Source organism: Vanellus vanellus (assembly GCF_965231255.1).
Source record: "Vanellus vanellus genome assembly, chromosome: 26".
In the NCBI taxonomy this organism is placed as follows: Eukaryota; Metazoa; Chordata; class Aves; order Charadriiformes; family Charadriidae; genus Vanellus; species Vanellus vanellus.
Genome location: NC_138931.1, coordinates 55,208 through 72,716, shown reverse-complemented (window position 1 = coordinate 72,716; position 17,509 = coordinate 55,208). Strand labels below are relative to the sequence as shown.

The 17,509-nt window shown below is 57.8% G+C and overlaps 3 long non-coding RNA genes across 3 annotated transcripts; all 3 read left to right on the top strand.

The window, feature by feature from the left end:
• The first annotated feature begins 490 nt into the window (after nucleotides 1-490).
• Nucleotides 491-4,010, top strand: LOC309681899. The gene is made up of 3 exons (XR_014270079.1): nucleotides 491-607; nucleotides 1,921-2,016; nucleotides 3,949-4,010. It is a non-coding gene; the product is annotated as an uncharacterized lncRNA (long non-coding RNA).
• Nucleotides 4,011-6,421: 2,411 nt separating this feature from the next.
• LOC309681777 lies at nucleotides 6,422-9,941 on the top strand. The gene is made up of 3 exons (XR_014270065.1): nucleotides 6,422-6,538; nucleotides 7,852-7,947; nucleotides 9,880-9,941. It is a non-coding gene; the product is annotated as an uncharacterized lncRNA (long non-coding RNA).
• Nucleotides 9,942-12,352: 2,411 nt separating this feature from the next.
• On the top strand, nucleotides 12,353-15,879 carry LOC309681719. Its single transcript, XR_014270060.1, has 3 exons — nucleotides 12,353-12,469; nucleotides 13,788-13,883; nucleotides 15,818-15,879. It is a non-coding gene; the product is annotated as an uncharacterized lncRNA (long non-coding RNA).
• The last annotated feature ends 1,630 nt before the right edge of the window (nucleotides 15,880-17,509 follow it).

Here is a 17,509-nt window from a genome sequence, read left to right as displayed (position 1 = left end):
TGGAGGCGAACCGGCTCCGGGTAGCCCCCGGGCGTTACCCGAGAGCTGACGGAAGGCAAGAGGGAAAGAAGGCGCAACGGTTTCATTTTGTGCCGTCGCACACAAATCCATCCCGTTTTGAAGAGGAAAAAGCCGGGGGTTGGTAAATCCGCCCCCCCTCCCCTCTCCGCGCCGCGCAGGCGCGGCCGCACCTGCCCGTCGCCCCGGCAACGGCCCCGCGCAGCTGCCGCTGTCTCTTCACCATGGCAACCGCTCCCGGGCGGATAGGCGGGAGGGCGGGCCAACCACAGCGCGGAAGCCGCGCACCGATTGGTCGGATTGCCCCGCGGGGGTGGGGCGCGGTGGGGATTGACGGCAGCGTCGAGCCAATGGAGCGGGGGCTCCCAAGGAGGGGTGCGGACGGCGGCCAATGGGCGCGCGGCGTGGGCGGGCCGGGACGGGACGCTCCGGAAGCCGAGGGGTCGTGGGGAAAATGGCGCCCAGTTCGAAATCGGAGCGGGGCGGCCCGGGGGGAAGGCGCAGCCCGGCGGGCGGGTCCTGTGGCGAGCCGGGCCGGGCCCGCGGGCCTGTCGCGAGGCCGTCGCGAGGCAGCTGAGAGCGCGTCAAGGTGAGCGGGGGGCGGGGGGCAACGAGGTGGGAAGGCCTGAGGGGGCCCCGAGGGAACATGGCGGGTGGGCTGTAGAGGACCCTGAGGCGGGGCGGGGCGGGGCGGGGCGCTGAGCGGGTGCCTTGAGGGAGGCTGGGGGAACGGGGGCCTGAGGGGGGAGGGGCACTGTAGGCTCGGAGCGGGGGGTGGCTGGGCCCGGTTCCCCGCGGAGTGCCTTCGGCCTGGGGGGTTTGGTGGTGCCGGAGAAATAAAGGCCGAAAGGGCGATAGTGAAGCGGCGCCCGGGCCGGGTGGGGAGGGGGGTCATCGGGTGATAGAACGATTGTCTTAACGGCAGTAAATTGTTACGGGTCTCTCAAACCGTAACAGATGTTTAGACCTAACAGAGGGGTTCCGGAAGGGAAGGAGAAAGCGTTCTCAGCCCTTACAGAAAACAGGCAGACCCTCTTCTCTGTCTGTCTGTGGCTTTCCTGTGCGCGCGAGATGAAGCTGTTTTATTTTTCTCCCTTGTTGCGGGTCTAAATATCTCTGAAGCTGCTGCTGCGGGTTTGCAATTTGCGTTGCTGCGCGTTTGTGGAGTTCTCGTTATGGATGACTTCTGCTGTGGCCGAGTGTCAGGAGGCGGTGTTCGGTTTGAAGCTTCAGAAATGGCATCCCCTGAAATCAGAGTAGGTGAAGCTGATCCTGCGCGTGCGGCTGCGCTCGCAGGGATGCTCGGGGGCTCCTCGTGCAAAGAGCGAGGTGTGCGTGGGCACCGGCAGGGTTGCGCTGGGGTCTGGGCGCGTGCCGTACTCCTGCTTTTGGGAGACGGCAGAGAGCGTGTGCCCGGTAAGGCCGAGGGCAGTCGAAAGCTGGCAGGGCCCCTGAGCAGGTTTGGTGGCACAATGGCAGTTTTAAAAGCTCGTGACCGTCTGGAGAGAGAGCCTGGAAAAAATCATTGCCTTTTTGGCAGGAGGCGGTTCGGCGGGCCGGTGGGTTGCTGTACCCTGTAACAAAAATGTTCACCTCGGGCCGTCTAGGGTGAGGAAACCTTGGCTGTACGTAGGCTTGAGAAAACGTACCTGTCCGTGTCTGTCACCTGCGTGCAGCCGGGAAGGTGGCTGTAGTGCAACTGAAGCTGCCGGTGAGTCAGCGAAAGGCAGGGTTGTCTGAAAAGTGCAAGAGCTCTCGTGGCCTGCCCCAAGAAGCGTCCCAAAGGTGATGCCAAGTACTTTTTCCTCCGCTCAGCTGCCGTCTTGGCAAGCCTTCATGGAGAAGGCAAGCTTGAGATTCCTCCCCGGCTTTACGTTCACGGGTTTCTTCCTCTCTCGGCAGATTGTCAACGGCCAGCCTTTCTCCGCGGTCGCCCTTTCTTCTGCCGTGACGGTACGGGACAGACGGAAAGGATCCAGAGTGGTCTGAGAGGACCAGGTACGTCTCCCATGTGCGTCTGCGTTTTTCCTAAGGTCCTTGTCGTGTGGGCCTTGAAGGTGACGTGAAGGATGTGCTGACGCTCCTCCCGTGATTCTCCGATGAAATATTTGAACACGAATACTAAAAATAAGGTGTGTTCTGGAGCACGTTGCGCCCATGCAAAGCTTGCTTCCCTCCGCTTATTTTCTCCTCCCGAAAGCGTAATCTCTTTCTGTGTGCTTACCGTTAACTGGCACTGTGAGAATAATGTTGTACTAAAAGAGGCAAGAAAGCGTTCGCAAGGGTTCAGATGTCCCGAAGAAAGAGACTTTGTTTTTGTGGTAAAAGCTGTATGCTTTTTCAGTCCACAAGTGTTTAAAATGTCTTCCAGTAGTACTGGAAAATCTTACTGAGATACTAGCCTCTGCATGCAAAGCAGTCGAGGTCAGAGAAGAGAGAAAGGACAAAGCGGGACAAAGCGGCGTGGCTTCTGCGTGTTTTCCAGGCTTTGCCAAGAAGCACTGGCAGCCCTGTAAGTGGTGACAGCGAGTCCCGATGTGTTTTTGGTGAGCTGCTGCTTCCCTAATGTCCTTTTTCGGCACCAAGACGTTGCACTCTTTCTCTTTCTTTTTAAAAAAAAAACCAAAGTCCTCAGCCCATCTTCCGAATTTGGTGGCGTGGCCGGTCTTTGGGTTTTCAGTCGTAACAGGCGAGATATCATCAAAACACGTTTCTCTGCACGTTCAGCACAGCCGAAAGCATTAGCCCATCTGCCGGTCCTTTTCGTTAGCCTTATGGATTGCGGGAGCGGGAATTTGATTCCCCCCTCTCCCCCCCAGTTAAAACCATATGGGGGATTTTTCATCTTGCTGATTTTTCTATCCTAAATTAAACTTTAAAAAAGGTTAAAATTGTAGGATTTACAAACGGACTTGCGTTGTTTAAACTGCAGCTGCCAAATGGCTGCAGCGTACAATGTATTCGGTGTACTTTGGCAATGAGGTATTTGTTCTAAAGCTTTAAAAACAGGGCCGTTTTTTAAATTACATTTAAACGTTTAACAAAGGCAATGTTTAAAACCAAATGTTTAAACAAAGGATACGTTTAAAAAGAGGCAACCGAATGTCAGCGGGGTTTTATTGCCAATCTTGAGAGGAAGCGCTCTGAAGTTCTTGATTTCTGTCTGGCTGCCAGCGGCGCATTTCCCCGGCGGTTCAGTAGCATCTCTCCTGGGCAGGGCAGCTGGCCAGATGTCCTTGCTAATCATGCAGCACCGAACCCCACCCCCCCCCCGCCACCCCCCCTCCCCCGAGTCAAATTATACCTGTGTATTTTGGAGATGGCTAGTTTAATGGTATGGATTGACAGCTGGGCAAGCTCATTTAGTGCCAAAGGAGAGTCAAATACTCTTGTAGTATAAGTATTTTTATTGGAGAGAGAGAGAGAGAGAGAGAGAGAGAGAGATCTCTCGAAGCATACGTGCACCTCTTCAGCATAGAGTGAAGGACTGAGCTTTGTTCTTTCTTGTTCATTGCACTCTTCAGAGCTTTACCCTTCCCTTTTGGCTGTACTGACCCAGCAAGGTGTGCAGCAGCAGCGGCGGCGGCGCGAGGGCTGTAGCTATTTGAGGGGGTCCGTCACGTCGATTCTGGTCACGGCCCAGCCCTGTGCGACAGCAGCGCCGTGAGGAAGACAGGAGAGGTTTCCCAGGGCCAGCCCGAGGGTTTACTGTCGTGCTCAGAATGGCACCAGTTAGTCTTAATACTGACTGGAAGAGTTTCAGTCGCTCTGGCTTCGAAAGGCCGCGCTGTATTTGGCGCTGAGCTGTTTCCCTGGTGTCCTCCTGTAGCTCCGCTGCCGTCCCGTCCCTCGGTGTGAGGGAATTCCTCTGCTTTCTTCTGTGCTCTTTGTTAATCTGCTGAAATATAATTGGAGCTTTTTGTGTTTCAGGTGTCTCGCCGTGTGGGTCTGGCGCTGCTCAGTAGACCCCCCTGCCCAGGTTTGCCTGCCGGTTGTTGAGCGCTCCGAGGGGATGGGCCCAGCCCTGGGTGCAGTGTCTTTGTGCCTTTTTGGGGAGGGGGGGTGGGTAATAAAAAGGGGGTGTGTGCGTGATGATGTCGTTTGGGGCAGCCCAAGGTCCCTGGGGGAGCGGCGGCGGTGATGCGGCAGAGAAGCAGGTGAGTGGGGGATGGGGGGGGTCACACGGGGTTCGCCTGAAAAGAGGCGGATCACAGCCCCAAAATGCCTGCAAATTCGGGGGACGGGAGGGGAGGGGAGGATTAGCAAGCTTTTAAACACGTAAATATGGGTGTGAGGCATTGAAATAAAGAAAAATCTCACATTTTAGTCTCTATTAATAAGTGAATAGTCATTCCTTTATGTAGGCGGAGTTCAAAATAACCCCCTAGATCTACTCTGTTACATAAAGGATTTTAGACTATAAAAAGGTGTGTCCCAGAGCCCGTTTTTGGCTCTGTCGTTCTCGCTCTGCCGGGCTGCCCGCCCCTTTTCTTTACCTGCTCTGTCTCTCCCCTTCAGCTCCTGGAGGTTTTCCGGTATTCGTCAGGCTTATATTTCCCCTAAATATATCTATGTCTGTGTGTAAATGGATACATAGGTGAAATGTCTATTCTCTGTAAGGGTTTTGAAATGCAAGGAAAGCCTATTTATAGAAAGCACTTAAAACCTCGACACACCGCCTTGCACCCCTCCCCATTTTTTTTTTTTTTTTTTTAAATGTAAAAGTGCTTTCAAAAACTGCCCCTTCCCCTTCTCCCCCTTTTCCCATCCCTATTTGGGGCCGCTTTCCACTGCCGGGCCGTGCACACAGAGCGGGAGTTGCCGCCACGGCACAACACCACCCCAAAACCCTGCTTCTGGGTCTGCATTTGGGGAAAACAAACCCCAATTTTCTGTTTCGGGGGGAAGAAAAAAAAAATTCCCAATTTGGGGCTCCCAGGCAAGCTCCATCCGCCTGGATTGGTGCAGCTGGAAAGCAAAAATCCACACCCCCTTTTCACGCACAGAAGCGAAAATCACCAATTTCTGCATGGTGGATAAGCGCCGAAAAGCCCCAAACCCGAGTATTATGGAAAAGTGAAGAAACTCCCACCCCGATGCGAGGAAAAGGTGTGTGCAGTGGTGGCAGTTTGGTGGCCGCGGCAGGGCCGGCTCCAGCGTGGGCGAGTTGCGCAGAGTGAGGTGCCCCCCGTGAGTCACCCGCTGTGGGTTATCCCGGCCGGGTCCCCTGGGGGAGGTCCCCCCCGCGCAAGGGGGGTTGTAGCCCTCCTCGGCCCCGCCCCCCGCCCCGCCTCCAGTTGCCATAGGCCCCCGCCCCCGCCATGCTGCCCCGCCTCCCTCCGCGAGAGCGCCGCCTCCCGGCCCGGCTCCTCCTCCATCCCCTCCGAGGCCCCGCCTCCCTGGCCCCGCCCCGCCCTGCTCGGCCCCGCTGTGCTCTCGCTGCCGCCACCGTGCGACCGAGCGCCGGTACTGCAGCCGGGGAGCCGCGCATGCGCGCTACAGCGCGACGGTCTGCGCTCGCATGTGCCGCCTGGCGGCCGCAAGCCGGCACTGCAGCCGGGCGGCCGCGCACGCGCAGTACAGCGCTCTCGTGGGGCCTGCCTCCTCCGCCTCGGCCCCGCCTCCCGCCCCGCCTCGGCCCCGCCTCCACGCTCGTCTCGGCCCCTCCTCCCTGGCCTCTCCCGCCCCGCCTCCCTCGTCTCGGCCACGCCTCCCCGCCAGCCTCGGCCCCGCCCTGCAGCGCCGGCCCCGCACGGGACGTTGCCGGGCACCGCCCCCGGCGGCGGGGCGTGGCCAGGGCCACCGGGGAACCGAGCGGACTCCTTCGGCGCGTGCGGGGGTATCTCCCTCCCGCCGGCCGCCCGGCGGTGGCGGGGCGGGGGCTTCAAACCGCCGCCTGCGGCAGGCTGCCGGTCCGCTGGAGGCGAACCGGCTCCGGGTAGCCCCCGGGCGTTACCCGAGAGCTGACGGAAGGCAAGAGGGAAAGAAGGCGCAACGGTTTCATTTTGTGCCGTCGCACACAAATCCATCCCGTTTTGAAGAGGAAAAAGCCGGGGGTTGGTAAATCCGCCCCCCCTCCCCTCTCCGCGCCGCGCAGGCGCGGCCGCACCTGCCCGTCGCCCCGGCAACGGCCCCGCGCAGCTGCCGCTGTCTCTTCACCATGGCAACCGCTCCCGGGCGGATAGGCGGGAGGGCGGGCCAACCACAGCGCGGAAGCCGCGCACCGATTGGTCGGATTGCCCCGCGGGGGTGGGGCGCGGTGGGGATTGACGGCAGCGTCGAGCCAATGGAGCGGGGGCTCCCAAGGAGGGGTGCGGACGGCGGCCAATGGGCGCGCGGCGTGGGCGGGCCGGGACGCTCCGGAAGCCGAGGGGTCGTGGGGAAAATGGCGCCCAGTTCGAAATCGGAGCGGGGCGGCCCGGGGGGAAGGCGCAGCCCGGCGGGCGGGTCCTGTGGCGAGCCGGGCCGGGCCCGCGGGCCTGTCGCGAGGCCGTCGCGAGGCAGCTGAGAGCGCGTCAAGGTGAGCGGGGGGCGGGGGGCAACGAGGTGGGAAGGCCTGAGGGGGCCCCGAGGGAACATGGCGGGTGGGCTGTAGAGGACCCTGAGGCGGGGCGGGGCGGGGCGGGGCGCTGAGCGGGTGCCTTGAGGGAGGCTGGGGGAACGGGGGCCTGAGGGGGGAGGGGCACTGTAGGCTCGGAGCGGGGGGTGGCTGGGCCCGGTTCCCCGCGGAGTGCCTTCGGCCTGGGGGGTTTGGTGGTGCCGGAGAAATAAAGGCCGAAAGGGCGATAGTGAAGCGGCGCCCGGGCCGGGTGGGGAGGGGGGTCATCGGGTGATAGAACGATTGTCTTAACGGCAGTAAATTGTTACGGGTCTCTCAAACCGTAACAGATGTTTAGACCTAACAGAGGGGTTCCGGAAGGGAAGGAGAAAGCGTTCTCAGCCCTTACAGAAAACAGGCAGACCCTCTTCTCTGTCTGTCTGTGGCTTTCCTGTGCGCGCGAGATGAAGCTGTTTTATTTTTCTCCCTTGTTGCGGGTCTAAATATCTCTGAAGCTGCTGCTGCGGGTTTGCAATTTGCGTTGCTGCGCGTTTGTGGAGTTCTCGTTATGGATGACTTCTGCTGTGGCCGAGTGTCAGGAGGCGGTGTTCGGTTTGAAGCTTCAGAAATGGCATCCCCTGAAATCAGAGTAGGTGAAGCTGATCCTGCGCGTGCGGCTGCGCTCGCAGGGATGCTCGGGGGCTCCTCGTGCAAAGAGCGAGGTGTGCGTGGGCACCGGCAGGGTTGCGCTGGGGTCTGGGCGCGTGCCGTACTCCTGCTTTTGGGAGACGGCAGAGAGCGTGTGCCCGGTAAGGCCGAGGGCAGTCGAAAGCTGGCAGGGCCCCTGAGCAGGTTTGGTGGCACAATGGCAGTTTTAAAAGCTCGTGACCGTCTGGAGAGAGAGCCTGGAAAAAATCATTGCCTTTTTGGCAGGAGGCGGTTCGGCGGGCCGGTGGGTTGCTGTACCCTGTAACAAAAATGTTCACCTCGGGCCGTCTAGGGTGAGGAAACCTTGGCTGTACGTAGGCTTGAGAAAACGTACCTGTCCGTGTCTGTCACCTGCGTGCAGCCGGGAAGGTGGCTGTAGTGCAACTGAAGCTGCCGGTGAGTCAGCGAAAGGCAGGGTTGTCTGAAAAGTGCAAGAGCTCTCGTGGCCTGCCCCAAGAAGCGTCCCAAAGGTGATGCCAAGTACTTTTTCCTCCGCTCAGCTGCCGTCTTGGCAAGCCTTCATGGAGAAGGCAAGCTTGAGATTCCTCCCCGGCTTTACGTTCACGGGTTTCTTCCTCTCTCGGCAGATTGTCAACGGCCAGCCTTTCTCCGCGGTCGCCCTTTCTTCTGCCGTGACGGTACGGGACAGACGGAAAGGATCCAGAGTGGTCTGAGAGGACCAGGTACGTCTCCCATGTGCGTCTGCGTTTTTCCTAAGGTCCTTGTCGTGTGGGCCTTGAAGGTGACGTGAAGGATGTGCTGACGCTCCTCCCGTGATTCTCCGATGAAATATTTGAACACGAATACTAAAAATAAGGTGTGTTCTGGAGCACGTTGCGCCCATGCAAAGCTTGCTTCCCTCCGCTTATTTTCTCCTCCCGAAAGCGTAATCTCTTTCTGTGTGCTTACCGTTAACTGGCACTGTGAGAATAATGTTGTACTAAAAGAGGCAAGAAAGCGTTCGCAAGGGTTCAGATGTCCCGAAGAAAGAGACTTTGTTTTTGTGGTAAAAGCTGTATGCTTTTTCAGTCCACAAGTGTTTAAAATGTCTTCCAGTAGTACTGGAAAATCTTACTGAGATACTAGCCTCTGCATGCAAAGCAGTCGAGGTCAGAGAAGAGAGAAAGGACAAAGCGGGACAAAGCGGCGTGGCTTCTGCGTGTTTTCCAGGCTTTGCCAAGAAGCACTGGCAGCCCTGTAAGTGGTGACAGCGAGTCCCGATGTGTTTTTGGTGAGCTGCTGCTTCCCTAATGTCCTTTTTCGGCACCAAGACGTTGCACTCTTTCTCTTTCTTTTTAAAAAAAAAACCAAAGTCCTCAGCCCATCTTCCGAATTTGGTGGCGTGGCCGGTCTTTGGGTTTTCAGTCGTAACAGGCGAGATATCATCAAAACACGTTTCTCTGCACGTTCAGCACAGCCGAAAGCATTAGCCCATCTGCCGGTCCTTTTCGTTAGCCTTATGGATTGCGGGAGCGGGAATTTGATTCCCCCCTCTCCCCCCCAGTTAAAACCATATGGGGGATTTTTCATCTTGCTGATTTTTCTATCCTAAATTAAACTTTAAAAAAGGTTAAAATTGTAGGATTTACAAACGGACTTGCGTTGTTTAAACTGCAGCTGCCAAATGGCTGCAGCGTACAATGTATTCGGTGTACTTTGGCAATGAGGTATTTGTTCTAAAGCTTTAAAAACAGGGCCGTTTTTTAAATTACATTTAAACGTTTAACAAAGGCAATGTTTAAAACCAAATGTTTAAACAAAGGATACGTTTAAAAAGAGGCAACCGAATGTCAGCGGGGTTTTATTGCCAATCTTGAGAGGAAGCGCTCTGAAGTTCTTGATTTCTGTCTGGCTGCCAGCGGCGCATTTCCCCGGCGGTTCAGTAGCATCTCTCCTGGGCAGGGCAGCTGGCCAGATGTCCTTGCTAATCATGCAGCACCGAACCCCACCCCCCCCCCGCCACCCCCCCTCCCCCGAGTCAAATTATACCTGTGTATTTTGGAGATGGCTAGTTTAATGGTATGGATTGACAGCTTGGCAAGCTCATTTAGTGCCAAAGGAGAGTCAAATACTCTTGTAGTGTAAGTATTTTTATTGGAGAGAGAGAGAGAGAGAGAGAGAGAGAGAGATCTCTCGAAGCATACGTGCACCTCTTCAGCATAGAGTGAAGGACTGAGCTTTGTTCTTTCTTGTTCATTGCACTCTTCAGAGCTTTACCCTTCCCTTTTGGCTGTACTGACCCAGCAAGGTGTGCAGCAGCAGCGGCGGCGGCGCGAGGGCTGTAGCTATTTGAGGGGGTCCGTCACGTCGATTCTGGTCACGGCCCAGCCCTGTGCGACAGCAGCGCCGTGAGGAAGACAGGAGAGGTTTCCCAGGGCCAGCCCGAGGGTTTACTGTCGTGCTCAGAATGGCACCAGTTAGTCTTAATACTGACTGGAAGAGTTTCAGTCGCTCTGGCTTCGAAAGGCCGCGCTGTATTTGGCGCTGAGCTGTTTCCCTGGTGTCCTCCTGTAGCTCCGCTGCCGTCCCGTCCCTCGGTGTGAGGGAATTCCTCTGCTTTCTTCTGTGCTCTTTGTTAATCTGCTGAAATATAATTGGAGCTTTTTGTGTTTCAGGTGTCTCGCCGTGTGGGTCTGGCGCTGCTCAGTAGACCCCCCTGCCCAGGTTTGCCTGCCGGTTGTTGAGCGCTCCGAGGGGATGGGCCCAGCCCTGGGTGCAGTGTCTTTGTGCCTTTTTGGGGAGGGGGGGTGGGTAATAAAAAGGGGGTGTGTGCGTGATGATGTCGTTTGGGGCAGCCCAAGGTCCCTGGGGGAGCGGCGGCGGTGATGCGGCAGAGAAGCAGGTGAGTGGGGGATGGGGGGGGTCACACGGGGTTCGCCTGAAAAGAGGCGGATCACAGCCCCAAAATGCCTGCAAATTCGGGGGACGGGAGGGGAGGGGAGGATTAGCAAGCTTTTAAACACGTAAATATGGGTGTGAGGCATTGAAATAAAGAAAAATCTCACATTTTAGTCTCTATTAATAAGTGAATAGTCATTCCTTTATGTAGGCGGAGTTCAAAATAACCCCCTAGATCTACTCTGTTACATAAAGGATTTTAGACTATAAAAAGGTGTGTCCCAGAGCCCGTTTTTGGCTCTGTCGTTCTCGCTCTGCCGGGCTGCCCGCCCCTTTTCTTTACCTGCTCTGTCTCTCCCCTTCAGCTCCTGGAGGTTTTCCGGTATTCGTCAGGCTTATATTTCCCCTAAATATATCTATGTCTGTGTGTAAATGGATACATAGGTGAAATGTCTATTCTCTGTAAGGGTTTTGAAATGCAAGGAAAGCCTATTTATAGAAAGCACTTAAAACCTCGACACACCGCCTTGCACCCCTCCCCATTTTTTTTTTTTTTTTTTTAAATGTAAAAGTGCTTTCAAAAACTGCCCCTTCCCCTTCTCCCCCTTTTCCCATCCCTATTTGGGGCCGCTTTCCACTGCCGGGCCGTGCACACAGAGCGGGAGTTGCCGCCACGGCACAACACCACCCCAAAACCCTGCTTCTGGGTCTGCATTTGGGGAAAACAAACCCCAATTTTCTGTTTCGGGGGGAAGAAAAAAAAAATTCCCAATTTGGGGCTCCCAGGCAAGCTCCATCCGCCTGGATTGGTGCAGCTGGAAAGCAAAAATCCACACCCCCTTTTCACGCACAGAAGCGAAAATCACCAATTTCTGCATGGTGGATAAGCGCCGAAAAGCCCCAAACCCGAGTATTATGGAAAAGTGAAGAAACTCCCACCCCGATGCGAGGAAAAGGTGTGTGCAGTGGTGGCAGTTTGGTGGCCACGGCAGGGCCGGCTCCAGCGTGGGCGAGTTGCGCAGAGTGAGGTGCCCCCCGTGAGTCACCCGCTGTGGGTTATCCCGGCCGGGTCCCCTGGGGGAGGTCCCCCCCGCGCAAGGGGGGTTGTAGCCCTCCTCGGCCCCGCCCCCCGCCCCGCCTCCAGTTGCCATAGGCCCCCGCCCCCGCCATGCTGCCCCGCCTCCCTCCGCGAGAGCGCCGCCTCCCGGCCCGGCTCCTCCTCCATCCCCTCCGAGGCCCCGCCTCCCTGGCCCCGCCCCGCCCTGCTCGGCCCCGCTGTGCTCTCGCTGCCGCCACCGTGCGACCGAGCGCCGGTACTGCAGCCGGGGAGCCGCGCATGCGCGCTACAGCGCGACGGTCTGCGCTCGCATGTGCCGCCTGGCGGCCGCAAGCCGGCACTGCAGCCGGGCGGCCGCGCACGCGCAGTACAGCGCTCTCGTGGGGCCTGCCTCCTCCGCCTCGGCCCCGCCTCCCGCCCCGCCTCGGCCCCGCCTCCACGCTCGTCTCGGCCCCTCCTCCCTGGCCTCTCCCGCCCCGCCTCCCTCGTCTCGGCCACGCCTCCCCGCCAGCCTCGGCCCCGCCCTGCAGCGCCGGCCCCGCACGGGACGTTGCCGGGCACCGCCCCCGGCGGCGGGGCGTGGCCAGGGCCACCGGGGAACCGAGCGGACTCCTTCGGCGCGTGCGGGGGTATCTCCCTCCCGCCGGCCGCCCGGCGGTGGCGGGGCGGGGGCTTCAAACCGCCGCCTGCGGCAGGCTGCCGGTCCGCTGGAGGCGAACCGGCTCCGGGTAGCCCCCGGGCGTTACCCGAGAGCTGACGGAAGGCAAGAGGGAAAGAAGGCGCAACGGTTTCATTTTGTGCCGTCGCACACAAATCCATCCCGTTTTGAAGAGGAAAAAGCCGGGGGTTGGTAAATCCGCCCCCCCTCCCCTCTCCGCGCCGCGCAGGCGCGGCCGCACCTGCCCGTCGCCCCGGCAACGGCCCCGCGCAGCTGCCGCTGTCTCTTCACCATGGCAACCGCTCCCGGGCGGATAGGCGGGAGGGCGGGCCAACCACAGCGCGGAAGCCGCGCACCGATTGGTCGGATTGCCCCGCGGGGGTGGGGCGCGGTGGGGATTGACGGCAGCGTCGAGCCAATGGAGCGGGGGCTCCCAAGGAGGGGTGCGGACGGCGGCCAATGGGCGCGCGGCGTGGGCGGGCCGGGACGCTCCGGAAGCCGAGGGGTCGTGGGGAAAATGGCGCCCAGTTCGAAATCGGAGCGGGGCGGCCCGGGGGGAAGGCGCAGCCCGGCGGGCGGGTCCTGTGGCGAGCCGGGCCGGGCCCGCGGGCCTGTCGCGAGGCCGTCGCGAGGCAGCTGAGAGCGCGTCAAGGTGAGCGGGGGGCGGGGGGCAACGAGGTGGGAAGGCCTGAGGGGGCCCCGAGGGAACATGGCGGGTGGGCTGTAGAGGACCCTGAGGCGGGGCGGGGCGGGGCGGGGCGGGGCGCTGAGCGGGTGCCTTGAGGGAGGCTGGGGGAACGGGGGCCTGAGGGGGGAGGGGCACTGTAGGCTCGGAGCGGGGGGTGGCTGGGCCCGGTTCCCCGCGGAGTGCCTTCGGCCTGGGGGGTTTGGTGGTGCCGGAGAAATAAAGGCCGAAAGGGCGATAGTGAAGCGGCGCCCGGGCCGGGTGGGGAGGGGGGTCATCGGGTGATAGAACGATTGTCTTAACGGCAGTAAATTGTTACGGGTCTCTCAAACCGTAACAGATGTTTAGACCTAACAGAGGGGTTCCGGAAGGGAAGGAGAAAGCGTTCTCAGCCCTTACAGAAAACAGGCAGACCCTCTTCTCTGTCTGTCTGTGGCTTTCCTGTGCGCGCGAGATGAAGCTGTTTTATTTTTCTCCCTTGTTGCGGGTCTAAATATCTCTGAAGCTGCTGCTGCGGGTTTGCAATTTGCGTTGCTGCGCGTTTGTGGAGTTCTCGTTATGGATGACTTCTGCTGTGGCCGAGTGTCAGGAGGCGGTGTTCGGTTTGAAGCTTCAGAAATGGCATCCCCTGAAATCAGAGTAGGTGAAGCTGATCCTGCGCGTGCGGCTGCGCTCGCAGGGATGCTCGGGGGCTCCTCGTGCAAAGAGCGAGGTGCGCGTGGGCACCGGCAGGGTTGCGCTGGGGTCTGGGCGCGTGCCGTACTCCTGCTTTTGGGAGACGGCAGAGAGCGTGTGCCCGGTAAGGCCGAGGGCAGTCGAAAGCTGGCAGGGCCCCTGAGCAGGTTTGGTGGCACAATGGCAGTTTTAAAAGCTCGTGACCGTCTGGAGAGAGAGCCTGGAAAAAATCATTGCCTTTTTGGCAGGAGGCGGTTCGGCGGGCCGGTGGGTTGCTGTACCCTGTAACAAAAATGTTCACCTCGGGCCGTCTAGGGTGAGGAAACCTTGGCTGTACGTAGGCTTGAGAAAACGTACCTGTCCGTGTCTGTCACCTGCGTGCAGCCGGGAAGGTGGCTGTAGTGCAACTGAAGCTGCCGGTGAGTCAGCGAAAGGCAGGGTTGTCTGAAAAGTGCAAGAGCTCTCGTGGCCTGCCCCAAGAAGCGTCCCAAAGGTGATGCCAAGTACTTTTTCTTCCGCTCAGCTGCCGTCTTGGCAAGCCTTCATGGAGAAGGCAAGCTTGAGATTCCTCCCCGGCTTTACGTTCACGGGTTTCTTCCTCTCTCGGCAGATTGTCAACGGCCAGCCTTTCTCCGCGGTCGCCCTTTCTTCTGCCGTGACGGTACGGGACAGACGGAAAGGATCCAGAGTGGTCTGAGAGGACCAGGTACGTCTCCCATGTGCGTCTGCGTTTTTCCTAAGGTCCTTGTCGTGTGGGCCTTGAAGGTGACGTGAAGGATGTGCCGACGCTCCTCCCGTGATTCTCCGATGAAATATTTGAACACGAATACTAAAAATAAGGTGTGTTCTGGAGCACGTTGCGCCCATGCAAAGCTTGCTTCCCTCCGCTTATTTTCTCCTCCCGAAAGCGTAATCTCTTTCTGTGTGCTTACCGTTAACTGGCACTGTGAGAATAATGTTGTACTAAAAGAGGCAAGAAAGCGTTCGCAAGGGTTCAGATGTCCCGAAGAAAGAGACTTTGTTTTTGTGGTAAAAGCTGTATGCTTTTTCAGTCCACAAGTGTTTAAAATGTCTTCCAGTAGTACTGGAAAATCTTACTGAGATACTAGCCTCTGCATGCAAAGCAGTCGAGGTCAGAGAAGAGAGAAAGGACAAAGCGGGACAAAGCGGCGTGGCTTCTGCGTGTTTTCCAGGCTTTGCCAAGAAGCACTGGCAGCCCTGTAAGTGGTGACAGCGAGTCCCGATGTGTTTTTGGTGAGCTGCTGCTTCCCTAATGTCCTTTTTCGGCACCAAGACGTTGCACTCTTTCTCTTTCTTTTTAAAAAAAAAACCAAAGTCCTCAGCCCATCTTCCGAATTTGGTGGCGTGGCCGGTCTTTGGGTTTTCAGTCGTAACAGGCGAGATATCATCAAAACACGTTTCTCTGCACGTTCAGCACAGCCGAAAGCATTAGCCCATCTGCCGGTCCTTTTCGTTAGCCTTATGGATTGCGGGAGCGGGAATTTGATTCCCCCCTCTCCCCCCCAGTTAAAACCATATGGGGGATTTTTCATCTTGCTGATTTTTCTATCCTAAATTAAACTTTAAAAAAGGTTAAAATTGTAGGATTTACAAACGGACTTGCGTTGTTTAAACTGCAGCTGCCAAATGGCTGCAGCGTACAATGTATTCGGTGTACTTTGGCAATGAGGTATTTGTTCTAAAGCTTTAAAAACAGGGCCGTTTTTTAAATTACATTTAAACGTTTAACAAAGGCAATGTTTAAAACCAAATGTTTAAACAAAGGATACGTTTAAAAAGAGGCAACCGAATGTCAGCGGGGTTTTATTGCCAATCTTGAGAGGAAGCGCTCTGAAGTTCTTGATTTCTGTCTGGCTGCCAGCGGCGCATTTCCCCGGCGGTTCAGTAGCATCTCTCCTGGGCAGGGCAGCTGGCCAGATGTCCTTGCTAATCGTGCAGCACCGAACCCCCCACCCCCCCCCCGCCACCCCCCCTCCCCCGAGTCAAATTATAGCTGTGTATTTTGGAGATGGCTAGTTTAATGGTATGGATTGACAGCTGGGCAAGCTCATTTAGTGCCAAAGGAGAGTCAAATACTCTTGTAGTATAAGTATTTTTATTGGAGAGAGAGAGAGAGAGAGAGAGAGAGAGAGATCTCTCGAAGCATACGTGCACCTCTTCAGCATAGAGTGAAGGACTGAGCTTTGTTCTTTCTTGTTCATTGCACTCTTCAGAGCTTTACCCTTCCCTTTTGGCTGTACTGACCCAGCAAGGTGTGCAGCAGCAGCGGCGGCGGCGCGAAGGCTGTAGCTATTTGAGGGGGTCCGTCACGTCGATTCTGGTCACGGCCCAGCCCTGTGCGACAGCAGCGCCGTGAGGAAGACAGGAGAGGTTTCCCAGGGCCAGCCCGAGGGCTTACTGTCGTGCTCAGAATGGCACCAGTTAGTCTTAATACTGACTGGAAGAGTTTCAGTCGCTCTGGCTTCGAAAGGCCGCGCTGTATTTGGCGCTGAGCTGTTTCCCTGGTGTCCTCCTGTAGCTCCGCTGCCGTCCCGTCCCTCGGTGTGAGGGAATTCCTCTGCTTTCTTCTGTGCTCTTTGTTAATCTGCTGAAATATAATTGGAGCTTTTTGTGTTTCAGGTGTCTCGCCGTGTGGGTCTGGCGCTGCTCAGTAGACCCCCCTGCCCAGGTTTGCCTGCCGGTTGTTGAGCGCTCCGAGGGGATGGGCCCAGCCCTGGGTGCAGTGTCTTTGTGCCTTTTTGGGGAGGGGGGGTGGGTAATAAAAAGGGGGTGTGTGCGTGATGATGTCGTTTGGGGCAGCCCAAGGTCCCTGGGGGAGCGGCGGCGGTGATGCGGCAGAGAAGCAGGTGAGTGGGGGATGGGGGGGGTCACACGGGGTTCGCCTGAAAAGAGGCGGATCACAGCCCCAAAATGCCTGCAAATTCGGGGGACGGGAGGGGAGGGGAGGATTAGCAAGCTTTTAAACACGTAAATATGGGTGTGAGGCATTGAAATAAAGAAAAATCTCACATTTTAGTCTCTATTAATAAGTGAATAGTCATTCCTTTATGTAGGCGGAGTTCAAAATAACCCCCTAGATCTACTCTGTTACATAAAGGATTTTAGACTATAAAAAGGTGTGTCCCAGAGCCCGTTTTTGGCTCTGTCGTTCTCGCTCTGCCGGGCTGCCCGCCCCTTTTCTTTACCTGCTCTGTCTCTCCCCTTCAGCTCCTGGAGGTTTTCCGGTATTCGTCAGGCTTATATTTCCCCTAAATATATCTATGTCTGTGTGTAAATGGATACATAGGTGAAATGTCTATTCTCTGTAAGGGTTTTGAAATGCAAGGAAAGCCTATTTATAGAAAGCACTTAAAACCTCGACACACCGCCTTGCACCCCTCCCCATTTTTTTTTTTTTTTTTTTAAATGTAAAAGTGCTTTCAAAAACTGCCCCTTCCCCTTCTCCCCCTTTTCCCATCCCTATTTGGGGCCGCTTTCCACTGCCGGGCCGTGCACACAGAGCGGGAGTTGCCGCCACGGCACAACACCACCCCAAAACCCTGCTTCTGGGTCTGCATTTGGGGAAAACAAACCCCAATTTTCTGTTTCGGGGGGAAGAAAAAAAAAATTCCCAATTTGGGGCTCCCAGGCAAGCTCCATCCGCCTGGATTGGTGCAGCTGGAAAGCAAAAATCCACACCCCCTTTTCACGCACAGAAGCGAAAATCACCAATTTCTGCATGGTGGATAAGCGCCGAAAAGCCCCAAACCCGAGTATTATGGAAAAGTGAAGAAACTCCCACCCCGATGCGAGGAAAAGGTGTGTGCAGTGGTGGCAGTTTGGTGGCCGCGGCAGGGCCGGCTCCAGCGTGGGCGAGTTGCGCAGAGTGAGGTGCCCCCCGTGAGTCACCCGCTGTGGGTTATCCCGGCCGGGTCCCCTGGGGGAGGTCCCCCCCGCGCAAGGGGGGTTGTAGCCCTCCTCGGCCCCGCCCCCCGCCCCGCCTCCAGTTGCCATAGGCCCCCGCCCCCGCCATGCTGCCCCGCCTCCCTCCGCGAGAGCGCCGCCTCCCGGCCCGGCTCCTCCTCCATCCCCTCCGAGGCCCCGCCTCCCTGGCCCCGCCCCGCCCTGCTCGGCCCCGCTGTGCTCTCGCTGCCGCCACCGTGCGACCGAGCGCCGGTACTGCAGCCGGGGAGCCGCGCATGCGCGCTACAGCGCGACGGTCTGCGCTCGCATGTGCCGCCTGGCGGCCGCAAGCCGGCACTGCAGCCGGGCGGCCGCGCACGCGCAGTACAGCGCTCTCGTGGGGCCTGCCTCCTCCGCCTCGGCCCCGCC